Source organism: Rattus norvegicus, chromosome 5 (genome assembly GCF_036323735.1).
Source record: "Rattus norvegicus strain BN/NHsdMcwi chromosome 5, GRCr8, whole genome shotgun sequence".
In the NCBI taxonomy this organism is placed as follows: domain Eukaryota; kingdom Metazoa; phylum Chordata; class Mammalia; order Rodentia; family Muridae; genus Rattus; species Rattus norvegicus.
The window spans coordinates 95,674,551-95,696,637 of record NC_086023.1 but is presented as its reverse complement, the minus strand read 5'-3'; the positions used below and the strand labels follow the sequence as shown (position 1 = coordinate 95,696,637).

The 22,087-nt window shown below is 38.4% G+C and overlaps 1 protein-coding gene and 1 pseudogene across 44 annotated transcripts in view; one reads left to right on the top strand and one right to left on the bottom strand.

Annotated features, from left to right (window-relative positions):
• The window catches only part of Cog5-ps1 (component of oligomeric golgi complex 5, pseudogene 1), a 172,215-nt pseudogene extending 167,175 nt beyond the window's left edge, over positions 1–5,040 (bottom strand).
• The window catches only part of Ptprd (protein tyrosine phosphatase, receptor type, D), a 2,322,278-nt gene that overhangs the window by 1,718,861 nt on the left and 581,330 nt on the right, over positions 1–22,087 (top strand). The gene's annotated exons all lie outside the window — the stretch shown is intronic.

The window sequence follows — 22,087 nt, the reverse complement described above, 5'->3', positions numbered from 1 at the left end:
CTACTACTTAACCCTAAGTTTTTCTAACCATTTTGTTTATAGAGAAAATTGGCATGAATTTTTCCATATGAATGTAAACTCTGGGTTATCATAAATTATTTCAGTCAAAAAGAATTCAAACTAAAAGAGTAAGTCATGTGGTAACACATGACTGGATTTTGGATATTTTTTTATGTTTTGCTTTGTTATGCTATGGTTGTTTTTCAAGGCAGGATTTCTCTGTGTAGTCCTTACTGTTCTGGAACTCACTTTGCAGACTAGGCTGGCTTCAGCCTCAGAGATCCATCATGGTGCAAGAAATGATTTTTAACTTTCTTCTTCAACTTGACTTCAAAGATAGAAACTATTGTTCTCATTTATATTTCTCTTATTTATGTTTAAGTATTTTATACCTGTGTATGATAAGTTTTAATAAAAATACATCTTTCATTCTCATTTTTCTTCAAATCATCCCCTACGTCCCTGATCACATTATCCTCATGAATTTATGTACCACATTTTAAATACACTGAGTCCACACAGTCCTGTCTGTCTCTACATGGGCCACCTACTGGAGCATGAGTAGCCTTCCATTGGCTAGGCCACTCAACAGACATCAGTTGCCAATAGCTCCAGTCAGTGGGTTTAGTTTATATGCCCCTCCCAGTTCCATGATGGATTTTTTTGAATGGCTTGATACTGTTCATGTCTTGTATACTCAACCGCAGCCACTGTGAATTCGTGCTATGATCCCATTGTACTCGGTAAATATTTTTTGTTGCACAAAAATTGACTGATAAAATCTTTCTAACTCTCTTCCATGGTTATCCCTGAGCCTTGGGAGGAGGGGTTTTATATGAATGTTTTGAAGACTCTGCATGGTAACCAACTGTACATGATGTCTCTGGTACCAGCCATTTATTGTTAAAAAAAAATCTCTCATGAAGGTTGAAAGATACACTAATCTATGAATATAGAGATAAGAGCTTAGAGAATATTTTATATTTTGGCCATTTAAAGGAATTTAAATGTAGTAAGAGTACTATATTTTTTCCATGGGGCCTATGATCTAGCCAGCTATTGAACCTAATAATGATCCTAAACATAAGTTCAGTCATATAGAACAGGCCTTAAATTAAACCAGTAAGTGCCTATTTACTCCTATAGCATCCATGCCACCGCTGAACTGGTGAGTATAGTGTCAGGCTACTCATTAGTATAGCTCACACTGGATAAAACTATGGATGGCTTTTCTCCTTCAACTGCAGTCTTAGACATATTCAACGTTATAAAAAGGGGACAGGGGGTTGGGGATTTAGCTCAGTGGTAGAGCGCTTGCCTAGCAAGCGCAAGGCCCTGGGTTCGGTCCCCAACTCCGAAAAAAAGAAAAAAAAGGGGGGGACAGAATGCACATGGTAAGGAAAGTAATGTAACAGAAAGGGTTAACTGAGATGAGATAGGATGTAGGTGCAGAGCAGGCAGTATGTAGAGGAATAAGTAATACTAAGAACCTTTGAACTCAGGACCTCTGGAAGAGCAGTCAGTGCTGAGCCATCTCTCCAGGCACTAAGGACCTATGAAAATGTCATATTGAGCCCTGCTATTGCAGAAACTTCCTAGAATATATGCATACATGGACATATATAAAGTGGATTTAATCTTAATGATAATTCTCTATTTCTAAAGTTCCAACAAACATGAATCATAGAATATCGCAAAACAAATAAAGCTAGTACTGTTCTTTAAGCCTTATCCCTAACGTCTAGACTTGGAATAATTTTGGACACTCTAGCATGTTTTCCATTTTGACTCTGTGTGTGTGTGTGTGTGTGTGTGTGTGTGTGTGTGTGTGTGTGTATGTGTGTTTCCCCAAAATTAAAAACTGTTCTCAAATTATACTCCCGTTATTGTCAGGAATAAGTTTAATGATGTTGACTTCGTTTCTGTTTCTAAAGCAATGTGGTATCCAGCAGAGGATAGGGTGTTCATTAAGGAACCAGACTGAGTCAGGTGGTCAGTAACCTGATAGAACAGTGTCCAGAAATCACTGAGCACTAGAAAACAAAAGGGAAGGAAATTCCATTAGCAAGTTGCTGGAGGCAAAAGATTTAGCATGTTGCTCAAAGATGTGGGGGTCTCAGAGCTCTGACTCCAGGGAGGCCCACACTCATCATTCTGAGGCTGATGTCATTGTCAGTTTTATATCCATTGTCCTCTTACAAAACTATGAGGTGGAATTTTGGCTAGGAAATATTCATGTTGTCAGTTCACAGTTTCTTTTCTTTCCTGTTGTAGCTATACTTTGTCCTGCATGATTCATAAGTCCACATCCTGGGTCCCCTAAGATTGCATTTGACAAACAGCTATAGTAAGCATGAAAATTGTTCTCAGGAGGTTTAACCTGTAACTCGAGGTAAAGATTTGGAGCTACAAATATTTCAGATTTTGTGGTTCATTCTTTCCTTAATGGAATGGCAGAGTCATTTTCTCTAATGGAAAAAAATCCTGTAGTTTAGGAATACTTAACACTCATTTTATCCCTGAAGAATTTTCTGGTATAACTTTAAAGTCCTTGAGAATGTTTATAAAATTTCTAGAAATCTAATGTCATTTTCTAATAGATTTGTATAACATACTAATATCTCACAGATTTATTCTCCAGTTCTTTCAGAATACTTGAGAGAACCTTGGAATTTTTCAGAATAGTCATTAGTCAAACAAGCATTCAAATCACCTAACACTAACTCTGAAAATTAATCTTTTGAATTTGGAGGGCTTTAGATTCATCTAACGCACCCTTGAACATGGCCAACTGAACTTCTGTTAACCTTTAAGAAGCAATAAACAATGAACGAATGGCACGTGTGGGTTTGTTTCCAAAGTTCAGGTTTTCAACTCCACCAGAATCTGTAATCTAAAATCCCCACAAATATAAGCACAAGAAGAAAGATGGAAACCTCAGTGGATTCCAATGAATGACATTCAGAGTCTTCTCTAAAGCTCTGTGCACTACCTTGACATTCAGTGACGATTTCAGAAATGAGGAGCATGACCAGAAGGATGCAGAGCTTCTCTGGGGTTAAGTCCTTGAGGGTTGTGAATCTCTTTAGTAGATTCTATCTGTGGTTATCACTCAGAAATTTATTCCTTCATGTGAATTCATAACATAGTGATACATTGTATAAAGTAACCAAAAGCTAAAAGGTATTAAAAATGTACACAGTACCCACAGTCAATCCACATAATCCAGGGAAGAGAGACGGCTGCTCCTGCAACGGACGGCAACAGGTGCTGTCCTGGAATAGCCCCCTCTGATCTCAAGAAAACAACAGACCCAAAAATTCCCAGGAATTAGTGCTAGGGTCAAACCCTAATTTTAAATATGTATAAAAATACAATTTCCTTAGCTTGAGTCAGGACATACACACACACACACACACACACACACACACACACACACACACACACACACACATGCACATGCGCGCGCGTGCACACACACACACATCCTAGCAGTATATCTCAGATATGCAGATGATTTTTCTCTCTAGAAGTAGTACATCTATAGCAGTATGGGTGCTGATGAAAGCAGAAGCTTACATTTCATGTGCAACTCCATGACAGTTCTCTAAAAACTGATGTATGGAAAAGGAGTGAACCGCAGTATGAACATAGTTACAAAGTTCAGCAGTGTTACCATTTGTGTAACTACGTTTATTTCTCCCTTCAGGACAGGGGATACTGGATTTTCTGTCATTGAAGGAGCCTGGGAAACACACAAATAGAGCAAAACCAAATTCTCATGTTGGTTGACAAAATTGCTGGGAAGTTTCCAACTCGTCTGAGGCTCAGTTTCTTTCTTTTTGACTTGTCAGGAAAGGAGTGTTGACACATGGTCTCATACGCACAACAAGGCTGGTCTTTAATTCCCAAACCTTCTGCCTCCATCCACATGCTATGAACAAGGGCATGTACTGACATAGCCAGTCATCAGATTCTTATTCAGAAAAGGGAACTCCTTTGCATCCCTGAAGTTTTGTGAGGAAATGCAAGTTATCATTCTTTAATGACTGACCATGAGTTCTGGCCACTCATTTTCATCTCATTTGCTCTCTTCCTCCATTCTTTCCTTTCTTTCCCCTGTGCCTCCTTCCTTCCTTCTTTACTTCCTTTCTTCTTGCCTGCCTTCCTGCCTTCATTTTCTTCTTGTACATTAACTCTTCTTAATTTTAAATATATTCTAAGATAAGCAACATACATGATTTCATTTAAATGTCACCATCTTCACTACTTAGGGAGGAAATTATTTAAAAGAGATGATCTAACCATTTCTCTACTACAATTGTATTTACCATTCATTCACATAATACTGGTGTCTAACATGGCCACAGATAAACTTTGTATGAAATAGTATCGCTAGGTCCCTAGCTAAAGTTACAATCGCCATTCCTCATACGTTTATTGAACATCAGGCACTGTATCTGCTCATAGAGACAGGTGTGTGAAGAATACAAATAACAGAGTAGGAAGTTGTATAGATTGATTTTTTTGTCAACTTGACACAAAGGTCCTCTGGGAAGCAGGACCCTTGAAAGGAAAATGTTTTCACTAGATTAGCATGTTTATAAGTCTGTGGTGTATTTTCTTGAATAATGATTGATATAAAAGCTCCTCTAAAAGTCCCTCTAAGTAAGAATAAAACTACTACCACAATTTTTGTAGCCAAATCTGATGCCGGCTTTATTAAATGATGAGCAGGATGATGGACACTGGCCAGGCCCACACCCAGATTCCTAAATAACGGCCACAAATTACATTAATTAGTTCCTTACAAAGGCAAACCCCACAAGGCTACATACTTCCCACCTCCATCCAGTCAGACACAAGCATACCTCCTTACATACTTCCTGCCCACATACATTCAGCCCATGTGTGATCAAGCACTTCCTGGGTAGATGGGGCTTGAAAACATGTGGCTTGCTATCTTACATGAACAACAGCCCCCAGCATTCTGGGAAGTTATCTGTCTTTGGGCCAGTGAGACTTACAGGTTGGAGGCATGTTTGTTTTATAGATCTCTCACGCAAGCCCACAAGAGGCGTTCCTCTATGGCTTTGGATTTAATTCCTGCCTCTAAGTTCCTACCTTGAGTTCTTACGCTGACTTCATTTCATGATGGAGAGTCGCTGGAAGGTGTAGGCCAAATAAAGCCTGTTCTACACCCATTTTGCTTCGGGTCATGCTGTTTATCACAGCAATAGAGAAAAAAAGTAAGACAGGCATGCTCACAGAGGCTGTGTCCAATCCCGTGGTCACAAGGTGAGTTGGTGCCCTAGGAAATGTCTCTGGGTTAAATTGTTTCACTGTGGGGTATTGAAATACCCCTTTTCCCTCAAACCTACTATGGAACTACATACTACTTTATGCAATTTTAGTTTTGTAAGGATATTTGAAGAAAAAAGAATAAATGAGTAGCAAGACCGGGAGGGTGCAAAGCTTCTCTGGAGTTAAGTCCTTGAGGGTTGAGAGCCTCTTTAGTAGATTCTATTTGTGTTTATCATTCAGAAATTTATTCTTTCTGAGATTCTACAGGAGATTACATCAAATTTCATGTAGCAGAAATGATTAACTTCAATGGACTAGTACTGAATTAACAGAGGACAGTATTCAAATCCCCGCCCTAACACTTGCGAGCCCTGTGACTTTTGGCGGGCATTATTTCTTTGCTCTTAGTTTTATTATCTGGAAAAAAGGAAATGATAGGATTTACTGCTTAAATTATGTGAGGGTAAAATGAGAAAACACAAAATTATTACATGTACTAATAAATATGGAATTGTTATATATATATGTATATATATACATATATTATTGCTGTTTGATTTCACTTTGTCTGTCATCTCATTAGAAGGATTATCCTGGATTATTGGCCTAAGAAAATTGTATAGAGAGGAAACTTTTCTACAGTTTTTGCTCAACTCTAAACAAATAATTACAGAGCGTGCATATCGCTGAACCCCTGCTCTGGACCAGACATTGGCCTAAACACTTACACATATTCAATTCCTAATCATTGTCACCCCTTTCAGAGTGTCTGGAAGAACGACTGCCCTTAAAGCCATGACAGAAGGCAGGTTTGAAGCGGAGATATCGTCTCTGAAGCCAGAGCCCCCTGAGTACACCATGCTGACAGTCAGAGGGTAGAAAAGGCCTGGCTCCGCTTTTCTTTTCTCACTTGTGGATGATTTATCCTTATATTAATCAGCTGAACTATGTCATTGACTAATGATTTCCTCTAAAGACACACTGTTAAGCTTATTTATAGCTAATAAAGCTTTCCTTACATCTTTCTAGATAACACCTAGTCCAGTTATGAACTGCTTGAGCTAAAATGTTTGGTGAGATTGCACTGATTTGAGAACACACTGCCTTCTTAACTTGGAAAATCCCAAAGGAATGGAAACTGGCACCTTTGAAGACAATTTCTCCTGTGGCTAGGTGCTTTGAAACCCTTCTAAGCAAAACCACTCCAAGGACACAAGTCTGCTTTGCCCAGCGATGGTGTAGGCTTCATCCAGTGCTCTCCAGGCTTTCTTCTTGTTCTGGGTGGGGGTGGGTGAGGGGGTGGTTGTTTTCACTGTCGCACTGACAAGTCCTCTCCTTTGTTCTATTTTTCCTTTGTTCGACCTAATCAGAAACAATAGGAAATTTTAGACTGAACCTGTGCTTCTTGTTTTTAAAGTTCACTTTGAATGATTCTGCAGGGTTTTTTTTTGTTTTGTTTTGTTTTCTTTAACTGATTTAAATTTCTATGACGCCAACTTTATTATTTCTAAAGAAGGCTTTCTAATTAGTTATTGTACTTTTAGTTTCTTTTAGTGGGGATTTTTAAAAAGACAGCTCTTCTCTTTGCTTTGTTCTTGTTTTGGATAGCCTATTGCTTTTTCGTGGTTATCTGCTCTGTTTAGTAGGATTTGTGTGTTTATCTTATTGATATGAAAACACAGTTCTCACTTCAAAAGTGGTAAGAGAGGGTTTATTCTGAAGGTAAGTAAGAGGGACCATGACTCAGGAACACAAATGTAGGTTTCCACAAATTCCATGGTCCTACTCAGAAGCAGTTTCATGAAGTTTTTACACTAACAGAGCAAAGAGGGTTAGAAATGAAGGCCCTTTTCAAATACAGTGATGGAAACATCAGGGACGTTGTAATAACACAGAGAGAACACTTCTATATGCAGCCTTAACCCAGCAATTAGTGGAATGAGGGTTTGTAAATTTAATACATTCCTGAAAGTTTTTATCTGCAAGGTTTGACTGTATCTGTTAGTCATGGAATGTTAGCACCAACCCGGGGATGCTATAAGAAACTAAAGATAACCCAAAATAAACAGTAATTAGTGTCTGTACTGGCAACATTCCACCCTCTCAACATCACTGAAGGTTCAGTCAGTCAATCAACATTTGCAGGCACAACTGCTTTGCAGAAATTCTTTCTCGCAGCCTATTTGATAATCTTTTATCAATGACTATCTTCTGCTTCCTTGAATAAATAATGTTTAGATAGGTGGCTGATCTTTCACAATCTTCCATCTAATGAACTCTTTTCTTGAAAGGAAATTTTGCTTCACCTTTCTTTTTTCTTTTCTCATTTTTCTTTTTTCTTTCCTTTTCTTTCTTTTTTCTTTTTTGTTTTTTGTTTTTGGTTTGTTCACAAGTTTCTTTTCATTATTTGGTGGAGGCAGGGGCTTTGGGGCTGTGTTGCAGTGTGCAGGGTGTACGTGCATATTTGTGCACATGTATGTACACACGCCTTCCATGTGTGTGTATGCCGGAGGTCAATGTCAAGTGCCCACCGCTATCACTGTCAACCTTCTAGCCTGTCAATGAATCTTAAGCTCGCTGATTAGATTCAGCAAGACAAACTTGCCAGTAAGCCACAGGTAGCCTGACATCTTCACCCCTACTGCGTCTCCTTCAGCTCTGGGGTCATGCTTGCTGACTTCTTCTTGGATCCTAAGGATACAAAGTCAAGTCTCCATGGTTACACAGCAAGCAAGTTGCCAATTGAGTTATCTCCCCAGTCACCTTTTTTTCCTTTGGTTATTCATCTTCAAATGTGCAGGGATTATCCAGAACCAAATGTTTCTGAAAGATGCTATTCTCAGCTCCACTGTTCAGGACAGCCATGGTGCTATCGTGGATGTACAGATGATAAGGCTTCTGCTGCTTTTTCAAGTAAGTAATTCATGCCAATATGTCTGTGACACCATAGTCTAGAGAATTAACAAGAATGTTCATTATCAAGTTCCTTCCTAATGCTTGAAATTATAAATGAGCTTAGAATTTCTAATCAAAAACAACACATGGCCACAATAGATCCCTTTCAGTTTGAGACTGAAGGACAGAATGTCTACTCCTAGTCCAATTTCTATATCTCTTGAGTTTCTAGTGTCTTCTACTTTATTAATATGTGCTAATTTTTTCTAAAGCCTCATTATGGTAATAACTCCCCACATGTCATATTTTAATAGATCCCAAAGTAGATGTCTATAGCATTTCTGCTATTACTAGTTGGATACAATGTCTTGGTCCATGTTGCTCTTGATTTTCTCACTGATGATAATTCCTTTCCAAGACCTCAAAGGCAAAGGTCTAATTTCACTGGGATCCTCAGTCTGGTGTCCCACCATCATTATGCATTGGTTTCAGTCTCCCAACCACTTAGTTATTCCCTTTTCCTCCCACTTTCTATTGCCAAATCTCTCCCTACTTTGCAATCATTGCATTATATGCTGCCCATGTATCTTCATGCAAAACATTCTCATGCTTTCTATTTCATCTTGCCTTTCCTTAGAAATGTGTTTAAATATCATTGAGACCACTATGTGTTACCTCTGTCTGATTTACAGTATGCTACAGCATGAAATTCCACATTAACTTCCTTAACATCTAACTCTTCACTAAGATAAATAACCATCTAATGAACATCTATGGAACCCCTTTGTGTTTGAGTGAGAACACCTCTGAAATCTGTTCCAGGACTGAAATTGATTGTCATAGTCTGAAAACAATCTGAATTCACAAATGCCCTACTAGATTGTACCCCAGAATAGCTGCAGCCATCAGAAGACCTGAAGAGTTTGATGAGGTCTTCAACAGCCTAATGGTCCTGCTTTTAACATTTTGTAAATGCAGTGAGTGAAAGTTATAGCAGTGTTTGGCTTCCCATCTCTCTCCATGCATTTGGACATCAAGTCATTGGTTCCTGTGGTTTTAGCAGGGATAATGTAATGAAAAGAACAGATCCCCTCCAATTACTCAGTTCTCTTTGTCTGTGTCTTGATCTTTTTGTTTATTTATTTATGTTTATTGGATATTGTATGTATTTACATTTCCAATGTTATTCCTTTCCCCATCTCTCCCAACCCCCTCCCCTCTCCCTGCTTCTGTGAAGGTGCTCCCACTCCCACCCACCCACTCCCACCTCAACACCCTGGCATTCCCCTAAACTGGGCAAGCCTTCACAGAACCAAAAGCCTCTCCTATTGATACCAGACAATGCCATCCTCTGTTACATATTTGGCTGGAGCCATGGGTCCCTTCATGGGACTCTTTGTTAGTCTCTGGGAACTCTGGGGGGGAGGGGTCTGGTTGGTTGATATTGTTTTCCTTCCTATGTGGTTGCAAACCCCTTCAGCTCCTTCAGTGCTTTCTCTAATTCCTCCTTGGGGTCCCTGTGCTCAGTCCAATGGTTAGCTACAAGCATGCTCATGTGTATCAGTAAGGTTCTGGCAAAGCTTCTCAGGTGACAGCTATATCAGGCTCCTGTCAGCATGCACTTCTTGGCATCCGCAATATTGTCTGGGTTTGCTATCTGTATATGGAATGGATCCTCAGGTGGGGCAGTCTTTTTCTTTCAGTCTCCACTCCACACTTTATCTCCATATTTTCTCCTGTGAATATTTTGTTCCCCCTAGTAAAAGGACTGAAGCATCCACACTTTGGTCTTCCTTCTTCTTGAGTTTCATGTGGTCTGTGATTTATATCTTGGGTATTCTGAGCTTTTCGGCTAATATCCACTTATCAGTGAGTGCATACCATGTGTGTTCTTTTGTGACTAGATTACCTCACTCAGGATGATATTTTCTAGTTCCATCCATTTGCCTAGGAATTTCATGAAGTCATTGTTTTAATAGTTAAGTAGTACTCCATTGTGTAAATGTACCACAATTTCTGTCTCCATTCCTCTGTTGAAGGACATTTGAGTGCTTTCCAGCTTTTAGCTATTATAAATAAGGCTGCTATGAACATTGTGTCTTGACTTTTAATTGACATGATGTGGTTTTGTTTTTATTGTTGTTGTTGCCCATTATAAAGATTTCATAACAATCTAACATAAATCTCTTGCCATTTTTACTGAAAATTAAATTTTTCTTCCAATACGTTGACTGTAATTTTCCCCATTAAATCTATAGTAAATAATTGTATATAGATATATATTGCATTTACATATTTTATTTTTACATACTATTTATATATAAATTCACATATAACATTTTATATAATAATTATATGATATATTCATATTTGTGTAATATATTACACCTTATTTTGTATTACATGTTATATATGTCATACAATATATAATAATAAATAAAAATTATTAAAAACTTCTTTTGTAAAATATTCTATCTTTGCTTTAATGATTTTCTTTTTGATTATTGTTTCAACGGTCCTTTTCCATAGCTGTCATTAAGATTTTCTCTTTCGAAAGAGGAACACTCCTCCATTGTTGGTGGGATTGCAGACTGGTAAAACCATTCTGGAAATCAGTCTGGAGGTTCCTCAGAAAATTGGACATTGAACTGCCTGAGGATCCAGCCATACCTCTCTTGGGCATATACCCAAAAGATGCCTCAACATATAAAAGAGACACGTGCTCCACTATGTTCATCGCAGCCTTATTTATAATAGCCAGAAACTGGAAAGAACCCAGATGCCCTTCAACGGAGGAATGGATACAGAAAATGTGGTACATCTACACAATGGAATATTACTCAGCTATCAAAAACAACGAGTTTATGAAATTCGTAGGCAAATGGTTGGAACTGGAAAATATCATCCTGAGTGAGCTAACCCACTCACAGAAAGACATACATGGTATGCACTCATTGATAAGTGGCTATTAGCCCAAATGCTTGAATTACCCTAGATCCCTAGAACAAAGGAAACTCAAGACGGATGATCAAAATGTGAATGCTTCACTCCTTCTTTAAATGAGGAAAAAGAATACCCTTGGCAGGGAAGGGAGAGGCAAAGATTAAAACAGAGACTGAAGGAACACCCATTCAGAGCCTGCCCCACAGGTGGCCCATACATATACAGCCACCCAATTAGACAAGATGGATGAAGCAAAGAAGTGCAGACCGACAGGAGCCGGATGTAGATCGCTCCTGAGAGACACAGCCAGAATACAGCAAATACAGAGGCGAATGCCAGCAGCAAACCACTGAACTGAGAATAGGTCCCCCGTTGAAGGAATCAGAGAAAGAACTGGAAGAGCTTGAAGGTGCTCGAGACCCCAAAAGTACAACAATGTCAAGCAACCAGAGCTTCCAGGGACTAAGCCACTACCTAAAGACTATACATGGACTGACCCTGGACTCTGTCCCCATAGGTAGCAATGAATATCCTAGTAAGAGCACCAGTGGAAGGGGAAGCCCTGGGTCCTGCTAAGACTGAACCCCCAGTGAACTAGACTATGCGGGGAGGGTGGCAATGGGGGGAGGTTTGGGAGGGGAACACCCACAAGGAAGGGGAGGGGGGAGGGTGATGTCTGTCCGGAAACCGGGAAAGGGAATAACACTTGAAATGTATATAAGAAATACTCAAGATAATAAAAAATAAAAAAAATAAAAAAAAATAAAAAAAATAAAAAAAAAGAAGGAAAAAAAATGAAAAAAAAAAGATTTTCTCTTTCATTTCTAACTTTGCCATCAAGTAGAGTAACCAAGACACTGAATAATCAGGGCATACTATTTCAATAAGCAATAGTCTTCTTGGTGGTGTGAGGGGCCAAGTCCATCAACTTACAATTCATCCTAGAAGGAATATCTCTGTATGTTCCATATCACTGGACTCTTAGGATGTTCATTGAGACAGAGAATTTTCATTACATTTAATTCTCACCCTTTGATACTCATGGTCTTTATTAAATCCAGAGTAGTTGTCTCCCTATGTTCACTTGGTCTAATAAGTGTAATATCATCAAGGTAATAGGCTAATATGGTATTTTATGGAAGAGTCAGAATATCAAGATCTCCTATAAGTTTTAACACAAGCTCACAGAATTGAGGTAGAACCGCAAAGTTATACTACTGGCATTGTGAATGGCAAGCACATAGCTTCTGGTGGTCCTTATGGACAACCAGGAAGGAAAAACTACAGGATCAATAACTGCCTATCAGGTATTAAGATATGGAATAATCGACTCAAGTAAGAAAATCAGTCACATTCCCAAACAATATCACCAACCAAAGACAAAGTATTCAAAAACCTGAGCCTATGGGAGATATTTTTCATTCAAATTCCCACAATGTGAGTTCTAGAATTATCCAAATGAAATGTTGATTTGACTTCGTAGAATTTATTGTTTTCCGGAAACTGAAATGATATCTGCTCATACCAATTAAGAGCACAATATATTCTATTCTTTTCTTTCAGATCATCTGTATTCTTTGTAGGAGATAACAAAAATTAATACATGTTTTATACTTTGTGTTACTATTGAAATTACCTTTCTACACTGACTAATTTTGATATAAAACAGAACCATTATTTGTTTTGTATTATATCATTTATCCAACAATAAAATAGAAGCAATACTCTGACTTTGTTGATTGACTTTTCTGAGGAAATGTTTTGTATCATCCTCTAGAAAAGAAGAATATCCACTCTCCCATTCTCTTAAGGTTTTAGTACACCTCGTTTTAGGTTTCTTTCTTTCTTTTTTTTTTTTTTTTTTAGCATAGTTAGACAAGCTTTCAGTTTCCCATTAAACATGGTGATGATAAAACCTGTCATTATCCCATTATACTTTTAAAAGGAAATTAATGTTTCTTCATTGAAGGTAATGCTTAATTATTCCTTATATTACTTGTAAGTTTTTCTCAAATTATTTGTAGCTATAAAAATTGAGAGAATGCTTTTCTCCTTCTTTTCAAATATATCTGCTTTTTTTCTCTGTAATTATTTTTTCAATTTTGCATTGTGAGTGTTCACACGAGTGTGGCGTACACTCACATGTGTGTTAAAATGTGCATTACTGTGCATGCACAGGCTGAGATTGGAGAAGGACATTGGGTAGACTCCATTGTCATTCATTAAGCCTGGAGCTAGGGTACAGCCAGGAAGCCTCAGGCCTCCACCTCCACAGCAGTGGTGTTCCAAGCCCAGAGGCAGCCCCTGCTGTGCTGCTTACCTGGGTGCTTGTACAAACTTGGGGTGTAATGTTTGTGTAACAAGCTCTTCTGCCTACTGAGCCATCGCCATTGGTGATCATTTTTGTGTTAAATCACCACAATAGGCTTTCTATCTCGAATATGTCTTGCAACCCTTAGCTGAAATCATTTGCTTACCACAATGCATTGTTTTGCTTTCTGTTTTTGACTGGGAAATACAGCACGCATGCGTGATATAATCCAATTGGTTAATCCAGTCTAATGCCCACACTGTTACCTGCTGCTCCAAATACAACTAGTCGCAAAAACAACTCTTTTCTCAACACCATTTCTATCCTTTTACAGGACCACTACCTTTCCTTTCTTTAGTATTTTACCATAAAATTCAAAGTGACATAATTCAATTCTTTTTATGCTACTTAGTGAATTGACTTAATGTTTTCTGTGTTTCCTTGCTGAGATCCCATCGCTTTGCATTTGACAGTAAGATTGGCATCCTGTGAAATATTTATAGATCATCATTTTTTAGTCATGTATAATATTCCATTATGTGCTTATATATTCATTTTAATGTCAGGTAGCTTTTTCTTTCTCAGGCTTATTACTCAGAATTTTCTTGTGTGTGTACTCACGTGTACAAGCCTGTGTGTGTGTGTGTGTGTGTGTGTGTGTGTTCCTAATATTAAACATCTTATTCAGAGAATATATGCCTCATTTATTTTAAAAGAGGATGCTATAAACATTTGTAGATAAGCACTATATTAGTTTTGCAAAGACTGACCCTTAGTAGAGTAAACCCTAATTTCTATTTTCTCAGTCACTATACAACTGAATGTTTAAAATGAAAATGTGGGTTTGTATTCTCTCTGCTCAGCTCTGCTCTGTTAACGCTTTAGGGTATAGCTGTGGCACTACACATTTGGTGTCCATTAAATGAATTTTTAGAAAGATGTGAAGGTATTAAAGGGTCTAATGATGTAATGGGTGTTCTCTCTCTTCTTTCCCTCTCTTCCTCTCTGGCTTTCTCTAGCCTTCCCTTCCTTCCCAGCCCTTCTTTCTTCTCCATTTTCTTTGTGGTGGGTAAGATGACTACCTACATGACATTCAGGGTGCTATGGTCTTGCCTTAGCGAACCAGGTGGAAAGAACATTATCTATAAGTGAGTTAGTAGAAAACTCCCAAGAGGAAACATACTGATCTCTCCAGGTCATGTGCCTTCCAGTTATGATTACTGAGTGGCAGAGCACCAGACCTTGTTGCGGCCCTATGGAGTGGTCTCGAAGGAGAGATGATGCTGCACTAATCACATTTTACCATGTGTCTTCATGTTACCTGCCTAAAGAGCTATTTCATCACTTTAGTCTCATTGTCCAGCATGATACTTAGCATGTAGATGTCCCTTGTTACATGTTTGCACATTCCTTTTGACAAATGTAATTTTCAACCCTCCATCTATAATGTATACCTAACACATAAATGATTTGGAATTATGTGAAATACCATTATATTACTTCACTTCTACACATACAGCACATTAAAAAATATGTATATATAATATTATATATAATAGCTTTAAAATATATAGTTATATATTAAATTATATATATATATTAAATTATAAATATACATGTATGTATATATATGTGTGTGTATATATGTGTGTATATATATATATAAAATACCTTCCTTTATTTCACCTGGTTTGGGAATTTTGTTACTGTCACAATGAGCAAATGTTTCCTGAGCTGTCACATGGTGTATTTAGAGAACACAGAGCTCTGGATTCCTTATAATCCAAACAGTGCCAGATGTCATGAAGTCATATACAGATGTCTTACATCAACAAGATTATCCTAACAGTTGGACTTCTTCATCTGAACAGTTCTGCTAGGGAGAGTTAAGTAGCCTAGAAGGCAGTGAAAACTGAAACCTTCTGTTCGGCTGTGAGGCAGGAATGATGCAATCAGCCACAGTGGTTGCTCAGTTAGAACCCTTAGCTTACTGTGGCGAGGCAACACGGATGGATGTAGAAATAGTATTTGGCGAAAGCAGAGAGGAAAGCATACTCGGGGTTTCGTACTGCAGGCCATGACATCTGCAGGTATAAGGATACCTGTGACGTAGGTGATATAATCACAGGCCCACAAGTTATCAAGTAGCAAGATCCCAACAAGTTACACAGCTGAAAGTCTGTGATAACACCACAATACACCTGTCTGCCATGGTGCCATCAGATTCATTCAGGGAGCTTGGTGTCTTATGCACGTTTTATCCTTTGTCTCTGTACCATCCCTGCCACCTCATCTCCCTGAAAAAGCATCTATCTAAAATAAGCTCACGCTTTGTCTTCTCTATAGCATGTTCTCCAGATCCATCTGCACCGAGCTCTACTGAATCTTATGCTTCTTCGTTACTGGAGAAACTGAGGTCTCTTTGGTGTGTGTGGGGGGAGGGAGGCTCCTTAGTTTTGTTAATAAAAGAATTTTAAAACAACTAAAATGGAAGCTCCTGGGCAATTTCATTAGTTTGACAGAAAACAAAGAGGCAGGCAAGCTGTCCATCTTGGCAGCTGCCAGAGGGGAGATAAAGAGAGAATACCATGTGTTTGGCAATGGAAGGTAGCCAGCAGCTGCAGAGTGCAAGGGGTAGCTTCGGAGGAACAATGAGAAAGCCCAGAGTGACAGGGAAAGTGTGCTTAGGCTCTTGGCTCTTCTCTGGGAAGAAACAAGATAGGAAAGAAGGAAAATAGAAATGAATACCAATCAATGCATAATAAATAAAGCAATACAAGCTACTGTAAAGATGTTACATGGATTAACAAGATTGAGGGTGAACCCCTCCCTTATGGTGAACTTTACATCCTACCTCTTGTTGCCTTAGTAACAGTAGACCACAAAGCCCATTCTTAGGATTTAAATCACTGTATTTAAATGGAGAATAGCTGGGCTTTTGCTGTCACCCATTAAGACAAAACTAGTTCTACCTGTGGCCCTGGGTGGAGACATCACATTCTAAGCTTCTGAAAACTTCACATATTTTGTCTCCTCATTTTAGGTGTTAGCCCAGTATGGCCTGTCAGTCTCCTGATCAGGATTTCTCCCTCCTACTCCCTGCCATGCCCAGAAATAGCTATTGACCTGAAAGTAAGGAGAAGTCCAACTATCCCATTTGATGACATAATGCACCGAACTTTCCCAAAAGCCCATGCTGCAGCACAGGCTCCCATAAGCTAGCACCACAGTAGAATCTGTCCCTTCTCTGAAATATTCAAAAAGTCTACCTTCTCTTCTTTTTACTTTAAAGCAACATCCTTTTCCTACAAAAAGGATGAGTATTCAAAAATATGACTGAAAGAATTTATTAAGGACTTGATTAAGCTCTTTAGACTTTTCCAAGTATTTTCTTTAATTTAATCACACTAACAATGCCTTGGGGTAGGCAAAAAAAGACATAACCATGCCCAGTTTACTAATGAGAAGATAAAATCATGGAATGACACAAAATTTGTTCTGAATCAATACCTTATACATGACAAGTTTAAACTAGAAAGCAGGTCTCCTAACTTCAGACAGAGTTCATATTCAGACTTTAGTTCTCCCAATGACATAGTTTTACTGCCTTTGGGCCAGCAGATTTTTAACATAAAGATAGTCCAGATTTGCTCTGTGTGTGTGTGTGTGTGTGTGTGTGTGTGTGTGTGTGTGTGTGTACATCTTCTTTTATGTACCAACTAAGTGTCTTTTGAGCCTTGAATTTCAGGATGCTGATGACCTATGATAGCATTTGTGATACACTTCCCAAGTGCAGCTGAGGGGAAAAGATCAGATGTCTGGTGACTCTAATTACATCCCTGCTCCAAGTGGATTCATATTTGATAATTCTACCTGTATCATACATAGATCAGTAACAATGACAACTAATAATGAAATGTTAATATTTCTCAGTGCTTATTGTGTTTAGGTAACATAGTCATTATTATTATTTCATTTAATTCTGAAAGCAGGCTCCACACATAGAAGTAATATGAATCTCCATTCTACAAAAAGTCACTGAAGCTTAAAGATCTTACATTGTCGCATGACTCAGGTAGCACAGCAAGTACAATCTAAGAGGAATTTGGACTAATAGGAATCCATTTCCTAAAGGGGTGTCTTTAATGCAACACTGTGGGCACAGTTCTACAAAATCAACTGAGATACCAAGTAGTACACCCCATGTGCAGAACTCAAGTGAGTGAAGAAGATGTTGTATTTCAATCACCTGATATATGCAGTGCTCGATAAATCCTGAAAGGAAGCCTTTGCTCTGACACCAATAGTAACTTTGTAAACTGAGAATGCTTAATGGCTTGCTCTATTTGCATGCTCTGAGGTGAAGTGTTTATTTTGAATACTCTACAATACTCAGAAATTTTTAAGATCATGAAACTTTATCCACCTGACTTGATAAGAAAATGGTAGCCTTCCCTAGGGTACATAAAGGGATACTGTTATTAACATTAATTCCTCAACCCAAACACAGACTTTTAAAATAACTGAAAGTGAATGAGAAGAGCAGTGTTTCTGTTCTGCTCTTTGCATCCAGTGCTTGTACTTGGAGTTTCAAGGCTTTGAATGAAGCCCACAGTGTCCAGCATACCTCTGTAAGCTGTATGTTTGCCTCTCTCCTGCCCTGCTTGCTCCCTTTAAGCACATTGAATTTACAAATACAAAGACTTTCTTACCTTCCAAAATATTCTCCAGGTTGCTCCTCTGCCTCCTTCTTCTGTCTCCTCTGTTCAGAGATGAGATCTGATCTTTCTCCCCTACCCGCTCCTCCCATAGCCTGTTGATGTCCCTCCCAACACTCATAGAACTCTGCAAATGTGTCTACCATTCATTGTCTGGCAGCTTTCTCTGCCCCTACTATGGTCTATACTAGATTAATATTGTTAACCAAATGAATAAAGCTCTTTCTGTGATAGAGACATTTTAGTCACTCATCAAAATAAGACAATTTAGAAACAAACATGGCAGTCATGTTTCCAATGAGTATGACATAGAAGTAGGATTAGGACATTGAGGCCATTACAGCATACATAGCAAGACCCTGCCATAAAACATACAATAAAATAATAAATACATAAAAATTTAAAACTGCCTAATAGTAAGCAAACATTTATTGCTTTGTGAGCTAGTTGGGTATTTGAAATCAGACATGAACTTCTTTTGGTTGGAATTCAGTATTTATGATCATTTAAGGCACAGGAAGTTCTAATAAGAGACCAACTCACACTAACAACACATAGTGAATTCACTGGCAGTTCTGGTTCTTTTCATTGTGTCCCTTAGACACTATGCATGGAATGTTCATTGCCAGTCCACTTCCTTTGTGGCAAGTCAATGACTCTTAGTCATAATTAAGACTCCAAGCACAGGGCTATATGTAATCCCACCCTTGGGAGGTATACACAGGAGAATCAGGATTTTAAAGTCATCCTCTGCTAAATAATGAGTTCAAGTCTAGTGTGAACTACATGAGACCCTGAATCAAACAAAACAACATTAACAACAGAATCTATATATCTCAAGAGATGTTGCTGGATCAGTCTCAAACTACTACATACATGATTACCGCAATAAAGTCATGTGGTGTCTTTTGTTTGCTGATGTACACGTAAGATATATCAATTCATTATTATAGTCTATTACATGTGCAATAGCACCTAAAAGTAGCATACATTGCAACTGAACGGTGATGTTTTGCTTTAAATGCACATGATCTCCAGAGTCTTCAGGATCCGGAATCCTTTGGTAGTAAATGTCTTGATCACAGATGACGATAGAATGCTGGCTCCTGGAGCCTCTGGTGAATGTGACAGCTCCTAAAAACAGTGCAGGCATCTGGCACTGATTGACAATTCCATTTATCAGTGACTTCCCTATAGCATCTGATACTCTTCTAATATGTTATCTTGGGTGCACCTTCTTCCTAAACAAAAACCAATCCTCTCAAAAGCCTACTGCTGCTTTCTCAGTGAAGTTTATGCAACCTTTGTACACCCTTCATATTATGGCAATGGTGTCCACTGCATCTTCCCCTGGAACATATTCTCATCAAAACCTACCATGAGAAAGAAAGCCTGGTGTCCAGAGAGATCCTGTCACTCCTTTATGGTTATTTCACTTCAGGTTCTCTTACTGTTTTAAGAAAGTCCAAAATTCCTTTCTCTCCCACAGTCTCGAACCCTTCAAGGTCACTCATAAGAGTTGTAATCCTCTTCCTCTAACTCCTGTTTTTAATACTTAATTCGAGGAGTCACAAACATTCTTAACGACATCTAGATGAAGAATCCTTTCCAGGTTTTGAGCGCCCTTTCCAGGCTCACAAGTCGAATCCCTATGTGTAGGGACTCTAACTTCATAAAATGTTTTTCCTTTTTCTCTGAGTGCTGGTCATTGAACCTGCTAAACAAATTTTCTCTCACTTAGTCTTCTGACTCGACCATGTTATTCTTAAATAATAAGGTCTGACATTTGAAATCATTTTTTGATCCATGAACTGCAGAATGGATGTTGTGTTTTCAGGATAAAAAAATCAATCTCACTGACCATTTCCTCAAAGCTTTTATGTGATCAGGTACATTGTCAATAGACGTAATATTTTAAAAGGTTTACTTTTCTAAGAAGCAATTCTTAACATCGAGCTTAAAATGTTTTTGGTAATACTGACTGTGAGTCATAGCTATAATCCCAGCTCTTCAGATTCAGAAACAAAGATTGCCATGATTTAAAGGTCAGCCGAGACCACATCACAGTACTTTGTGCCTCCTCTTCTCCCTTTTCCCCTACCCCCCAGGCCCTCCAAAAAAACTAAAATTTTCTTCAGTGGACATAGAAAGAAGAGATATGATACGTCACAGGCTCAGTTGTTCCATTTGCAAAGCACAGGGAAAGTGCGTCTTTCTTGAGGGCTTTGAGACTATTAGAGTGGTAAGTATTGGCTTCAAAGCAGCATTAGCCTTTCTCAGGATTGTGATTTGAAGTGTTGCAGACAGGTATTAGCTTATCCTTCGTAATGATGGGACTTCTAGATGACATCTTTTTCCAGGTAAGACTGCTGTGTCTGAGTTAAAGGCTTTCTTATAGCACAGCGTCACCATCAGTTGTCAGACCTGGAGCTTCTGAAACATTGCTGTGTCTTCTAATTCAGGGCTCACTGTTTCACCCAACCCCTGTAAACCTTGTAGACGCCTTTCTTCCTTATACCTTCTAAACTAACGTCTGTAGTTTTTTTCTCCAATTTCTATCTTACCTTTCTTCTCTCTTCCTAGAGCTGAAGAGGCGTAGACCTTGTTCTCTATTACATTCTGGCTTCTGACTTATGAATCCATACACCCCACTTAACATACTCCACACCAGGAGTAAAGCTCTTTCACTTCCTGCTCAACATACTTACTGGAATAGCCTCTTATCATTTCCATTGATAATTGTTGCGTTTCATGCACAATTCTGTTAACTGCATGGTGTTAAAGGGCTGAGATTTGGGCCCTCTCTTTCCACAGGCCTTCTTCCCTGAGATTACTTTATTTTATAGCTTTTATTGTTAAGTGAAAGACCTGAGACTTCCCCTTTTTCTTTCAACAAAAGTCAAGTAAGTGGTATTGGTTTGTTTTAGTTGTTTTTGTTTACAGGAATTGGTTTTCGTTGGTTGGTTGATTTGTAGCAGGGTCGCACTTTGCACTCTACAAAGGCTTGGAACTCAATGATGTATCCTAGGTAAACCTTTTACTCATGGGGGCTCTCCTGCAGCAATTTTTAAAGTCCTGGGATTATAGTTGTGAATCACCACACCTAAATCCCATTAGATGGGTATTCATTGCCCTAATTTCTATATAATGTATCTCAGAGACTGGAGATGGAGACAGATGGGAAAAGAGCTGGCCTTTAGTCACTGAACATAGTCAATAGTTTTTCTTATTATGGGCACAGGCTTTGGTTCTCCTAAATTATCCCAAGTGTAATATCACACATGACTAATCATAGGTCACTGTACAAATATGATAATAATGAAAGATCTTCAATATTCTGAGAATTGTGACACTGAGATAGGAAAGAAGCTCATGCTAGAGTAAATTACCCTATTCGACTTGCTGAAGTTGGGATGCTTACAAAATTTCAGTCTGTAAAATCTGTTGTGAGGTACAATGCAACAAAGAACAATAAAATGAGCAAAGGCCCCTTTTGCCATGTCTAGAGATAATTCTTTCTGGGAATTCCCAGTGAATGTGTTTTTAAAAACCCACATTTTCTAAGAAATAACTGGAATAGCTTCCTTTTGAATCCTATTGGCTCAGATGCACTCATATTTCTTTCTTAAATACTTTCTATACCTTAGCAAAGCTCATTGGCTTAGCTCTTGAGCCAATCATTAACAAGACCTATGGCCTTAATTAACTGATAGGTTGCTTCAGAGGTATCATGTTGCTAATTCTAAATCGCCAGACATTTGACAAAAGGCTCGGTTCTGTCATCTACTCAAAATTACACAATGCTATTTTTATGTTGTTTGATTTCATAATGTATTACATTTATTTGTGTGTGTGTTTGTATGTTTATGTCTGTGTCTTTGTATGATTCTCTGTGTGCCACACACAGAGAATATAT